Below are 12,079 nucleotides of genomic sequence, written 5' to 3'. Positions count from 1 at the left end.
TTTGTGCAGTGGGACAGAGTAAAAGATGGCCGGTTTTAGCTTTAAAAATCCACAAATCCTCACTTGTCTGGTATGTATCATCTGTACACTGAGGTGATTGACTCTTCTAGTCTGTCTGTATTACAAGTTCAGGCCTGGTAGAGTTGTTAGTTTTCCAGGAAAGATCTCCTGGGTATTTACCTGGTCCCCCTGGATAGCCCAAGCAGCTGTTCCAACGTGTAAGGAGGGAGCACAGAGGCTTGCTTTTGCCCCTGTTAATTGCTAAGCAGGGATGGAATAAGGAAGAAAAGCAGCCCGAGCAGACAGGCTAATTGTCAGCAGGCCATATGGTGGTGAAAGGGGAGAAGCCCTGCTGTTTTAAGCTTCAACTTGCAGCATCTGTGTAGTCCACATAAATAAAAAAAAAGCTGCCCTCTTTCCCAGCCTCCAATGTGCAATCTTGCGTATGCGCACACATAGCTGTTTTCTATTGAAATCTATGGAGAGGACTTCCTGTTAAAGAAAGATATTTAAAACCTACCAGAGAATGCAATTACTTCACCAGGTTAATTTATTTTCTTTAGTATTTTGCCTCTGCATTTTTCCTTGATTTCCATGGCAATAATGATGGGAAAACAATAGCATTAGAAGAAATGCTAGCGTAATTGGAGTTCAGAGTGAGCTTTTAGTATCTCTTAGGCATCTGTGCCTTGTCTCATTTGTGAGCAGTATCAAGCCAGGAGATGATAAACAAAATGAGCAAATTATTATTGCATCAAGACTTAGAGTTGCCTCCTTTTTAAAAAAATATTTCCAATAGTCTTTACCCAATAACTGGACCTGATAAGTGTATAATCACTAAGAGAAAGCTTGTGTCCATACAGTAGCTTTGCAAGATCAGAGCTGTAATGAATGTTAATTTTGCTGAAAATTATTATAGTCACATGCTATAACATCAGTGTGGTAAGGGCAGGTACGGTAGACATGAAGATAAACAAAAGGCTTCTTAAAAAAATTCTTTCTATGGTAGTTGACGTTTCTTATTATTTTGATGGTACTGTTTTTTTACTTATAATTGGAAAATCTACATTACTCCTATCGTCTTAAGACCTCCTGACAAGCCAGTGAGCATGCCTTGTAACTTGCCTGTAAAGCAGCAGTGTTATATCCCAGCAATGACACTCCTTGCACTGCCCAAAAGAGAGCCATGGTTAACACTCAGCACACCTCCTGTCGCTCTTGCCCTGAGACTTGGTCCTGTACTTCCTCTTGTAGAAATCTGTGTCAAATGGGACTGAAGCTGTGTTACACTGCTTGCTGTAATGACAGCAGCTTCCTAGAAAATAGGTAGATGAATGAATCAGCTTATCTGAAAGATTGGAAGGTATACATAAAAATTCCCAGTGCATCAGCCTGGCTTCTTTGCCTGGAGCAGAGGTAAAAAAGACATCAATAACCGTGGATATTTGTTGAAATTAAGCCCTCCTCTCTCTGTCCTGACATAATCCTGAAACAGGGGACTAGGACTAATCTCACTAGGACTTGCCATGGTCCAGCACTCTCTTTTGCTGTTAATTTTTAAGGAGGTTTTGTGTTACTTCCATCAGACTCAGAACTCCAGCATTTCATTTGATCCTGAAAGTGGAATTTACAATATTAAGTGTAGGCATGTATGTGTGTCAATATATAGGCACATCTGTGTGTGTGTGTGTATTGCTGTGACTGAGCCAAAGCAAATGCAGAAACCCTGCTCTGATTAGATTTTCAGCCTGGGATGGAACTACCCCTTAAATGTTCAGTCAGTAGAATTCAAGCCACCCTGTGCATGGAGGCAAACACTGGAGTATCTCACTGTACTAAAGTCTGTCCTAGGGCAAGTTAGCTTCTTTTTGCAAAAGGTGAATACAGAAGACCCCATTCTGCAGAAGTGATTTATTGATGAAGCTTTCCTGGCTGAATGCTGACCTGCAGCCAGCTCTGGTTTCCGTTGTAGCCACTGCACTATTCCTTTTCCCTGGTTTAGCACACCCAAGGAGCCTGGATAATGTAGCGATGTCACTATAAAACTGCCTGCATTATAAGGGTAGAGCAGAAGTAGGACATGTCAAGGATGGGAATATCCTGCAGGGCTCAGGCTAACTGATTCCTGTGGGATGTGACTGCACCAGTGCCAATGAAGGTACAAGTGCCAGAGTTCCTACAGTGCTTTCTTCAGGGACTGGGTGCCATGATAAATGCTTTTCAGCCCTGCTGAGGGCACAGAGTTATCTGTTGACAACCTGCCTCCTTAGATCTGCATTTTCCAACCTGGTTCAGACCACAAGTCTCTGCCCTGTTACTGCCCTTGCTGCCTGAGGTGAGACCAACACAGCTCCAACACACACTCAAGCTTCCTCACTTTGTCTAATCGATTGCTTAGATGAGATCTAGTCTGTGTTTCAACATCAGCTATTTTGGGTATAGCAGATCAAGTTTCTCCATACAGAACGGATGTTGCTTCCCAAAATTGCTTGTCATCCTCTGTATTCACATTTTCCATGGGTGAGGAGAAGTCATTTGACTTCTTTGTGATAAACAAGACTCAGTGAGCAAAACAGCAGTGCTGGCTTGTTATTTATTGACTGGTAATGTTCTTGCTAATGCAAAAAGCCCTCATCCTGCATATGCTCAAGACTTAGTTGCCCTGTCAGCTGCCCCTTCTTACTGTTTGCTTTAGAGCCTGCTGATTAACCCAGTTTCTTAGGTTTTCCTTTCCTGTAGTTAATGTATAGCTGCAGTTTGCTTCCTGCTTTGCATCCATATGCCAACCACAGTTTGCCATTTTTTCTGCCAAATTTATAGCTACATGCTCAACCAATAATCTGTCTAGATAGCCAGTATGAATTATGTGCAAAATGTTATTTCCTAAATCTGGATGTGATTATCTCTCAACTGTGTATTTCCAAAAGGGCAGCTGCCTTCCAAAGAGAGCTGGTAAGCAAAGGAGGGATAGCAGGGACTTGCCAAAGTGTTTGTGCTGCTGTGCTTCTGTACCTAGCAGGCTCTCTATCCTCCTGGCTCCCCAAGCTCAGCTTGCCTCTGTGCAGTTCCCTTTTATCAAAGGCTGCTGGGCTGCTGGTCCTTGGTGCTGAGCAGGGTCAGAGATTGGCTGGTCCAGAACATCACAAATTTGGGAATTAAAAGCACCTGTCCTGTGTACATGAGATGCCAATTCAGCAGAAAACACATTGGTACTGTCCAAAATGAAATATTTTTGCATGCCAGTCCTGCTACAAGGGAGGCCGAGAAAGAAAAGAAAACCGACTGAACATGGAGGGGGAGATACCTTTCTAATGAAAAGAAACCTTTTTACTTTTTCTCAGACACTTGTATTATGCATCATGTAATTATTCAGTATACCAATTTACCCTATTTACTTTAAAAAATTATACATTTAAGAAAACATCCCCTTTGACTTGCTGATGGTAATACCTCAGGTGTGAGTTAAACTACTTCCCATTTCATAAATAAACTCTTCAACTTTAAAAAATTTCATTATGCAAAACACAAGGAGAATTTCTGGGTCTGACTGATGTTCCATTGGCACATTTGTTGCTTGTTGTACAAGAGATGTTTACCCCAATGCTAATTAAATGAAGTATACTGACATGCAGGAGATGTCCTGGCTTTCCAAGCCAGAGCCAAAATGATTATTGCTGCAATGAAGCATAGTTCCTGCAGAGCTCCTGCTTGGATAGGCTTAGAGGGAAAACAGCCTCATCACCTCCAAGCCTGAGCAAGCTGTGAGGAATCTTTCCATGACTCAGTTGAGAGAGTAGAGGCCTTGACCCTAGCCTGCTGATTTTTGGTTTCCCCACAAAATCAAATCAGCTTCTTGGTTAAACTATTTCCTCCCCAAGTCCAGTCCCTAACTCTTTAATTTCCCTTCATCAGGCCCACAGATGGGTTTTTCCTCCCACTCTACCAGCAGGGACTCTACACCCTGGTGCACAGTGCCTGGGACGTGTTTGCTTTCACACTGACTCAGTTCTGCATCCGTCTCACCTCAGACCACAATGGCTTTAGACTGAGAGTTAAGAAAACTGCTCACAACAAAACCTGAAGCCACGTGAAATCTGAAAGGTTTCTGGTACATAGCCAAGCCTATGTCTGAGGTCAGGTTTGTTGACAGGTCACAACCCATGCTAGCAGTCCTGCACTGCTTGTACAGCCTACGCTTCACCTTCCCAAGACTTTCTGGAGGTAGAAAAGTCAGGGCAGGCTGCAGAAAAGATGCTTTGTATACAGATAACCACAGATATGCAGGGAGGAATCCTGTGTTGCGTAATGCCCGGCACCTCTCCAAATTATCTGTTTTGCACTGGCCTCTTCCAGGAGGCACTCAGAAAGCGTGCCTTGCGAAAGGTTTGTCTCTGGAATTGGTAACAACCTTTTCTGGACTCTCTGCTCCTCGTGCTGTGATCCTTGTGTGGCTGTTTGTGGAAACATGACATGGGCTCAACATGGTATATGTGGAATGCAAAATCAAGGCTGCTGTGTAACAAGGATTCCCAGGACACAGTTAGGACTCTGTCATGCTCATCTCAATTATACACAGAAGCAGTGTACAGGTGACTGCAGAGGAGTTGGCCCATCATCTTCCCTGTCTGACTCTTCTCTGTCATGCTGTGCTATAATCTGTTCTGTTTCTTGCAGCGAAGGGGTGACTCTGTGCTTTCCCAGAAGAGCTTAGTGAAGATACGAGCAGAGGGCTGTGCAAATCATTCCTGTGGTGCCCTGCCAAAAGTCCCTGCACTAGGGAGAACACGCATCTTGTGACTTTCCACCAGTTTCACAATGCAGAGCAAGAAGATGCTGTTCTTTCCATACCCATTCTGCATATTCAGATGTTTCCATTAGTGTCCTTTCTCAGTGGGAGGAGAAAATTTTGCAGTAGGATAGGAAACAGAAAACTGAGCAGAGGGAAGAGGGAAACAATTTGTCATAAAGTTTTTGCAAAGCTTGTCTGAAAAGCAATCTTTTGTAAAGCTGTTTCCTACCATCAAATTACCATCAGCACTAACACTGTGAGCCCTGAGCTGGCAAACTTTCCTATGAGCATATAGAGGATTTAGGCACACACACCTTGCATGCTTTCCTTCATCCTGGAGCAGTGTTCAGCTTCAGAGACAACAGATTGAGCTCAGCTCCCACTGAGATGGGAAAATCTCATCCCCCTGTTCTCAAAAAATTGCTTTTCTAGGGTTACATACATTACAAAATGGCACAGTTATGAAAACATGATGTACACCATATATTATTTCTCTGGTTTTGTTTCTAATAGTAGTTCAGACTATTATTGTGTTTATTATTTTCCAGTTGAAACAAATGTTATTCTTTTTCTTTCAATTCAGACCTGCAGCACAGCCACAAACCCAGCACTGAACTATCTGGTGTTTTGCTCTTCACACTGGTCACTCTGATGACCTGAAAGTAACCTAATGTTTTTGTGCTGGTTTAATTCCTGCTGCTACACCGACTTCTGTATTAAAACACATGAATTTCAACAGGAAAGAAAAAAGATCTCAGAAAATCGTTTTTTCTAGTTGGCTGTAACAGTCAAGGGAGGAAACATTAGTAGGACCCATTTTAGCAAGTTACAGACAGCTGAACTGTATTTACGCTGTAGCAGGAGCAGCCACTTGCCTCTGTGAAAGCTGGGATCTGACTGGGGATGTTCAGCCTCCAGGATTTGTGGCCCACAGCTGTATGGCAGTTTCTCAAATATTACTTTTTTTTCACTTTCCAAAGCCGTTACTAAAACAGCATTTGAAAATGTGAGCAGGTAGCAACTAGTCTCAGAAATCAGAGACAAGCAACTGGGCTCTCTCTTTATGGAGAGGGAGATAAGGACAGACCAAAAGACTGTGCTGTGTGTCAGACATCAGCACTTTCTAACATGCTGTCAGCTTACAGTGGAGTTGTCTCCCAGAAAGCCTCTGTTCTGTCCCAATAAATTACCTACTGCAGCTCTAGCTCAGTGTCATGCCTAGTTCTGCAACTCCTCCAGGAACTGCTAGGGTTGGCTCTGGGAAACTGAGGTACTATAAATCCTTTTATTGCTCTAAGGGGTGCAAAGCAAAAGATACACAGTTGTGCTGCAAAGCATGTGTTACTGGGGTGTCCCGCTCACACATGTAAGGAGCAAATCACTGTTGCAATTTCTTTATCAAACAGATCTGACACCCATATCCCTTCTGCACACCAAGTACTCTCCTAGGCCTGGTCACAAAGACTGTGGTGGTCTGTGTAGTCTATTTAAGAGGCAGAAGGGGTTTTTTTGAGGTCTATCAACTGCTGAATGTAAGTTTTTCACTGCTTTTATTGGGAAAATGTAAGGGCTTTGGGGGATATATTATATTGGCTGACATGCTGAGTTTCCAAGGAGAATTTTATGGTAGCAATGCAAGAAAGTTTTGGTTTTCATCTGTCTTTCACAGAAACCCATATTTACTATGTCTGCTTTTCTTTGGGATATTCTAGTTGTAAAACAGTACTCGATAACATCCTTAATGGTACCAAAGAAATTAACCTCTCTCTCCCAGTCTTATCTTTGCCATCTAGATGCTGCTGCTCTGGTCTACCTCTAGACTTGTTTTTTGATAAACAAAACTAAACAAAAGCCAGCTATGCTGAAAGACTGAGCATTACAAGTCACTGCAGGCAGGCTGGAATTTCCCATGCCAGCCAGAGATATCTCTGGGCATCGCGCTGATGTCTTGGCTCAGGATCCTAGGTAGGTGTTGGAGGTTGCAGAGGGAGGCACTGATACCGCTTCTGGACAACATGAAAGAGCAGCCTAACCACATGTTTCCAACACTGCCCAAGATGGAAGAAATTGTGGTGAAAAGCTTTGTTTGACAGGATAGACAAGTAGAAAATGTCACCTACATGCAACAAATTACAGCCTGTCACAGTCATGCTCCAACACAGACCCTGACGGCTCTGGAAAGCTGAAATCATGTACCCTCCCACCTGTACAAATTCAAGCAAGTTGCTTCTGCTGTGCCACCAGCAGCCAAGCAATCCCTATGGAATTAGGTATTTTAATGTGGGAAGTGAAAATGGTGAGAGTTCCTCCCTTTTTCCTATCTCTGACAGGATATGAAGCATTACCCCCTACCAAGGTAAAGGATTTCTCGGCTAGACAAAATATTTACAGGACGAAAAACCACACAGTGACGGCATGAGACAAGTGCTAAATTTACTACAGCTCGGTACTGGCTAATCTTGCATAAATGAAGACATTTAGTAATAACTATCGCTTCACATCCTGCTTCTGGATTACTGCAAAACATCAGTGTTGTTCCTTACTTCTTACAAAATCAACCATATAGCTTTGGCAGCATGTTCAAAAACACTGTCATCCCCCAGCACACTGGAAATATCAGTTGTTTGCCAGAAACAGCTCCCTGGGGGTCACATAGAGTCTCTGCTGGGAGTCAAGTGTTCCAGGTACTTGCAAAACATTTGCCTTGAAAAGCCACGGTGATAATTGACTTGTACAGGAAGGTCTTTAACAAGCTGCAGGAAGACTGTGTTTCTAATGGCTCCATCAGCACCACTGATAACTGCTGCTGAACTTGGTGGAACAGGTTGTTTACATGTCTTGACATAATATAAAGGCTGATAGACAGTAATATGGCATTATGCAGATTGCAAGAGCTGGTTTTGGCCAGAAAACAGTTCTAGAGGATCTTTCAGCATATGTTGTTTTTCAGTTCTGCATCTCTTGATGAATGGTTTGTAGGGAAAGTAGGTTTTTAAGGCTTAAAATTTGATCCAGGGTGTGGACAGGAGAGCAGGATCCAGCACACCCAGTTCCACATTGAACTGTGTGAGCCACCAAGCTTCACTCTGTCTCAGTTTCTTGCTCTGTCCCATGGAAGTAGTTTGTTACTGATGGACCGGTTTTTGGGATCAAAGGTACTTGGCTACTTAAGGGCCTGAATTGGGGTTCCTTGGAGTCAACAACAGTGCCTTTCTAAAGCTGTACTGGTAACTAAGTAATAGTATCAGCTACTACGTTATGCTCAACCCAAAACTTCCAAAGAGCACCCACTTACAGCTTGAGTCTTGTATCTGCATTCAAGAGCTTCAGTAAACTAACTGGCTTCCAGGAGCACTGAGCTCCAGCCATGATGGAGGATGGTAAAGCTGGCTAAATCTGCAAAAGATCATGCTGCTGAAATCCCAGTTACTGAAGGCTTCTTTTGGTTGAAAACTCTTTCCTGAGTTAGTATATGGTCACATAGCTCCAAAAATAAAAGCCAGGGTAGTCCTCATTCAGGTGGATCCTTACATGCAGAACTACTAATGATGTGCCATATACTATCTTTTTATCCAATTCTCCTTCTAGGATATTAGAAGACTCTATGAAGTAAACTAAGTTGAACTTCCAGCTGTTGCTGATCTCAGCTCAAAAATATAATTAGCTAGGTCTGTGTGATCATGTGATGGGCAGGTGCTGAGCTAACTTGGGGATGTTTCTCACCATGTTTCTAAACATGCCACAGTGTTAAGAAGCACAGGATAACTGGTAACATGGGCCTCTTACAACAAGGTGTCTATTGTCTGCTTGACTAAGGACACAGCAAACATTAGCTGGGTATCAGACATGAGGAGAAAGAGAACTGCTTTGAAACAGTTATAAATATTCTGCCTTCTGAAAGGGCTGTTTGGGATGTTTCCCTGTGTTTGAATGACACCTCATTGCCATTTTAAGGAAACACCAAATGGAAGAGGGTCTCAGAGCCTTACAGCACATCCCGGCTGATGCAGAGTCTGCCCAAAGCTATGGCTGTCCAAGCGAGGCACTGCCAGAATATATGTCACCCATCAACAGGGCCAATGCCCTGCTCCATAGCAGACACAGAACTTCATACTATGAGGAAATCAATCCCTTGATTTCCAATGCTAATCATGGCACTTCTCAAACTGGAGCTACAGCTGCTTTCTCCCCTCCTTTTTTCTTTTTTTTTTTTAGGTTGACCAAACCATCTAAGAAAGGAGCAAGAAGGGACACAAATGAACAGAAGTGAGAATTTCTCAAAATCAAATCTTTTTTAATTAGACTATCGCTGCCTCTTCTATATCTTTACAAACAAGTTTCTGGATGTAGAATTCCTACTGAGACAACTAATTTTATTAACTTTTTTTTCCCTAGGTCAGACCAAAAACCACAAAAGGCCATATTCTGCCCCATATTTGCAATTCCCATTGCACCATGTATGCCCTGGTGAGCAAATCTACAACTTTGTGGAAGCATTAACATCTTTTTGGTTAATTTTATGTTCAGATTTCTTTCTTCCTGCTCACATTACAGATTCCTACTCCCTACAGAGCAGGGCACAAAAGGTTTCTGGGAAACTGGGCTCTGCCTTTTCACAAAAGGAGGACAGATGTGCCCCGAAGCCCTCCTACACGATACCAACTGCTGTGCATACAACAGACCTGCTGGTTAATGATCTCGCCCAGAAGTAATGTTTTAACCATAGAGTAGGTTTTGTTTGCTTCCAAAGCCACAAAGCCAAAGAGGAAGTGTAGGAGAACGTGGGCAGGACGGCGGCCAGGAGCCTCATGACCTCATCTTTTTCCGCCACATAGGGATTGGTGGCTGTGCTTGGGACAGGGTTTAAATTCCCGAAGGTCACAGATGTCAGGCAGTCAGGGGACAAGGGCAGAAAGACAGAGCTTCTGGGAGCCAACTGACTGGAGCTGCTGCTGGGATCACTAGGAGTGCTCTTGCTGCAGCTGACTCCTCCAGCACCAGAAAAGGTAATGTTTTGCTTTTACTACCTGACATGTGCTAATCTGTCTGCAGCTTTAGTCAAGCAAACACTGAGCAGGAGATCTTTGAAAATTGCTTCACTGGGCAGGGACATTTGATGCTGCTCTGTGGAAAAAGGTGTGTTTTTATAGGAGCAAGGTTGCTTTAGCAATGCAAGGTATTATACATAATGACAATTTTAAACCTGCGTGCTTATAGATGTCAGGAGGAGGTTGTTGAAAACTCTGCCACTGAATCATGTGCTGCAAACTCAAAGCTGATGCTTGAACACAGAAAGCTTTCTCCCTCATGCAACCACTGCCTGGCAGTGTCCTTGTTTTTTCTGGCAGGCTCACAGTTTGTGCTGCACAATCCTGAATGGATGGGACACTCGTCCTTCTCTGTGTAACTTGAAATTGCAATACCTCTAGTAGAGTGTCCTGTCTCAGGGCCAGCCTTACTAATGCATTTTAAATATGTCCTAAGTAGCCCTTTTTTCCTGCTATGATTTACCAAAGTTTTAAATGACTCTTGTTCATCAGTGAATTGGTTTAATTTCTCAGGGATGTTCCGTATCCTGGGAACTGGTCTGTAAGCACCAAAATTTACTGTAGCTCAGCACTCTCCTAGTTTCAGCAGGAATTAGTCATTTATTAAATTGCTAAAACTGCAATGCAAGCAGATATTTCACGTTATCTCTTGTTTGGAAACACAGGTTATTTTGTTCAAACTTCTGGAGGGGGAAATAAAGGTCTATCAATAAAAGCAGTTTATGTTCATATAAACTGACTTTACTCAGAAACTCAAGTTAATAACCCTGAAAACTAGTTTTAAAATAACTGACAAGAGAATCCAAACTGAGTTGGCTTTATGCTGTCTCTTCTCAAAAAAAAATACGTTAAATGAATGAAGATAAACCAAAGCTGATATTGATAACACTTGGGCTATCACAAAGCTTTTCCTTTGTCTGTGCAAGTCATTAGGTGACAGGATTCAATGTGGCCACCTTCTCAATGTGGCCACTCTCACCAACTGCTCAGCTCTTCTCAGAGCCTCTTAAAAATTATTGCAGCTTTTGAGTAGCTAAGTCATGACAAACCAGCTGGGTGTGTGGTGGTGATGGAGGACAGAAGACAAAAATTAGTATGTGCAGGTTGGATCCACAGCAGGGAGCTGTTCTCAGCACAGTGAAGTACACTGGGAAAAAGGAAAAGCCTATGGCATTTTTGTGGTACTTTACCTTGTTGACTCACTGTTCCAAAATATTTTCTAGGTAAAACATCACAATGAAGGTGGCAGTTCTGTGTTTATGCCTTATCAGCATCACCGCTGCATGGCCAGTGAGTAAATCACAAATGTGGATCACCAATCACTTGTATTATTTTCTTTGCATCTTAGTGAGAAATACTGATAAATGCTTTTTCCTTTTCTCCCTTCAAGGTCAGTAAATCCAAGCAGCAGGCCATTTCTGCCAGCTCCGAAGAAAAATATGTAAGCTCCTTTTGTCTTTCTATTCATTAGCTTTAATAAATACTTTTTGATTTTTTTTTGTTTCCTCTAATACATATTTTCTGGTACTTGTTTTATGATTGTAGATGCTTGCAGGGCATGTCCTCACCTGGCTGTTTGGAGCCAGTTTCATAGACTTTTCCTGTGTCTGGTGTCCTGGTTGAGGACTTTCATTAGTTCTATCTCTGCACCAGCACTGCAAACCTTTTGTCTTAATGAAAAATGTGTTAGTTGCCAGTTAAAAAGAGAAAGGACCATAGCATGGCACAACTACTACAGCCCACATTTGTTAGTGTGGATCAGATGACAATATTTGGTGTTGGAAGAGCACTTTAATCCAATTCCCATCATATTTTGGAGTGATGTAAGTGAACGGTATTAATTTTGTATATAGCTATTTATTTATACTCCACTGCCAGCTGCTACCCATGTAAAATCAATTCTTTGCTCTGAGAATCAGCTACTGCACGTAGTTTAGAGTCTTCATGATGAGGGAGACAAATCAGTCCCAGTGGAACCGGTAAGTGTTTTGAACGACACTATGTCAGTCGAGTGCTGCAGGGCAGCCAGTGTGTAGCAACACTAATTTTCCTCAGTCAAGTGCAGTTCTTGCAGTAGCATCTCTCCCTAAATAGCATCTCCTCCTTAGGCAGGGTGAGGTGAATTCAAAGAAATGCCTGCACATAGCTCCCCAAAACTGCATAAGCCCTGGGCTAGCAGGACAGATACTAGTCTGCACATCTCACATCTGTGTTCATTTGCCTGATGCATAATAAATGTTTT

At 42.6% G+C, this 12,079-nt stretch overlaps 2 long non-coding RNA genes across 2 annotated transcripts in view; one reads left to right on the top strand and one right to left on the bottom strand.

Moving 5' to 3' along the window:
• LOC135412873 (uncharacterized) overlaps positions 1-12,079 on the bottom strand; it is a 636,102-nt gene that overhangs the window by 408,164 nt on the left and 215,859 nt on the right. The window lies entirely within an intron of this gene.
• LOC135413831 (uncharacterized) lies at positions 9,693-11,279 on the top strand. The gene is made up of 3 exons (XR_010430416.1): positions 9,693-9,795; positions 11,061-11,127; positions 11,228-11,279. It is a non-coding gene; the product is annotated as an uncharacterized LOC135413831 (long non-coding RNA).

This window comes from Pseudopipra pipra, chromosome 4, assembly GCF_036250125.1.
Source record: "Pseudopipra pipra isolate bDixPip1 chromosome 4, bDixPip1.hap1, whole genome shotgun sequence".
NCBI classification, from domain to species: Eukaryota; Metazoa; Chordata; class Aves; order Passeriformes; family Pipridae; genus Pseudopipra; species Pseudopipra pipra.
This window is presented reverse-complemented; position numbering and strand designations above follow the sequence as displayed.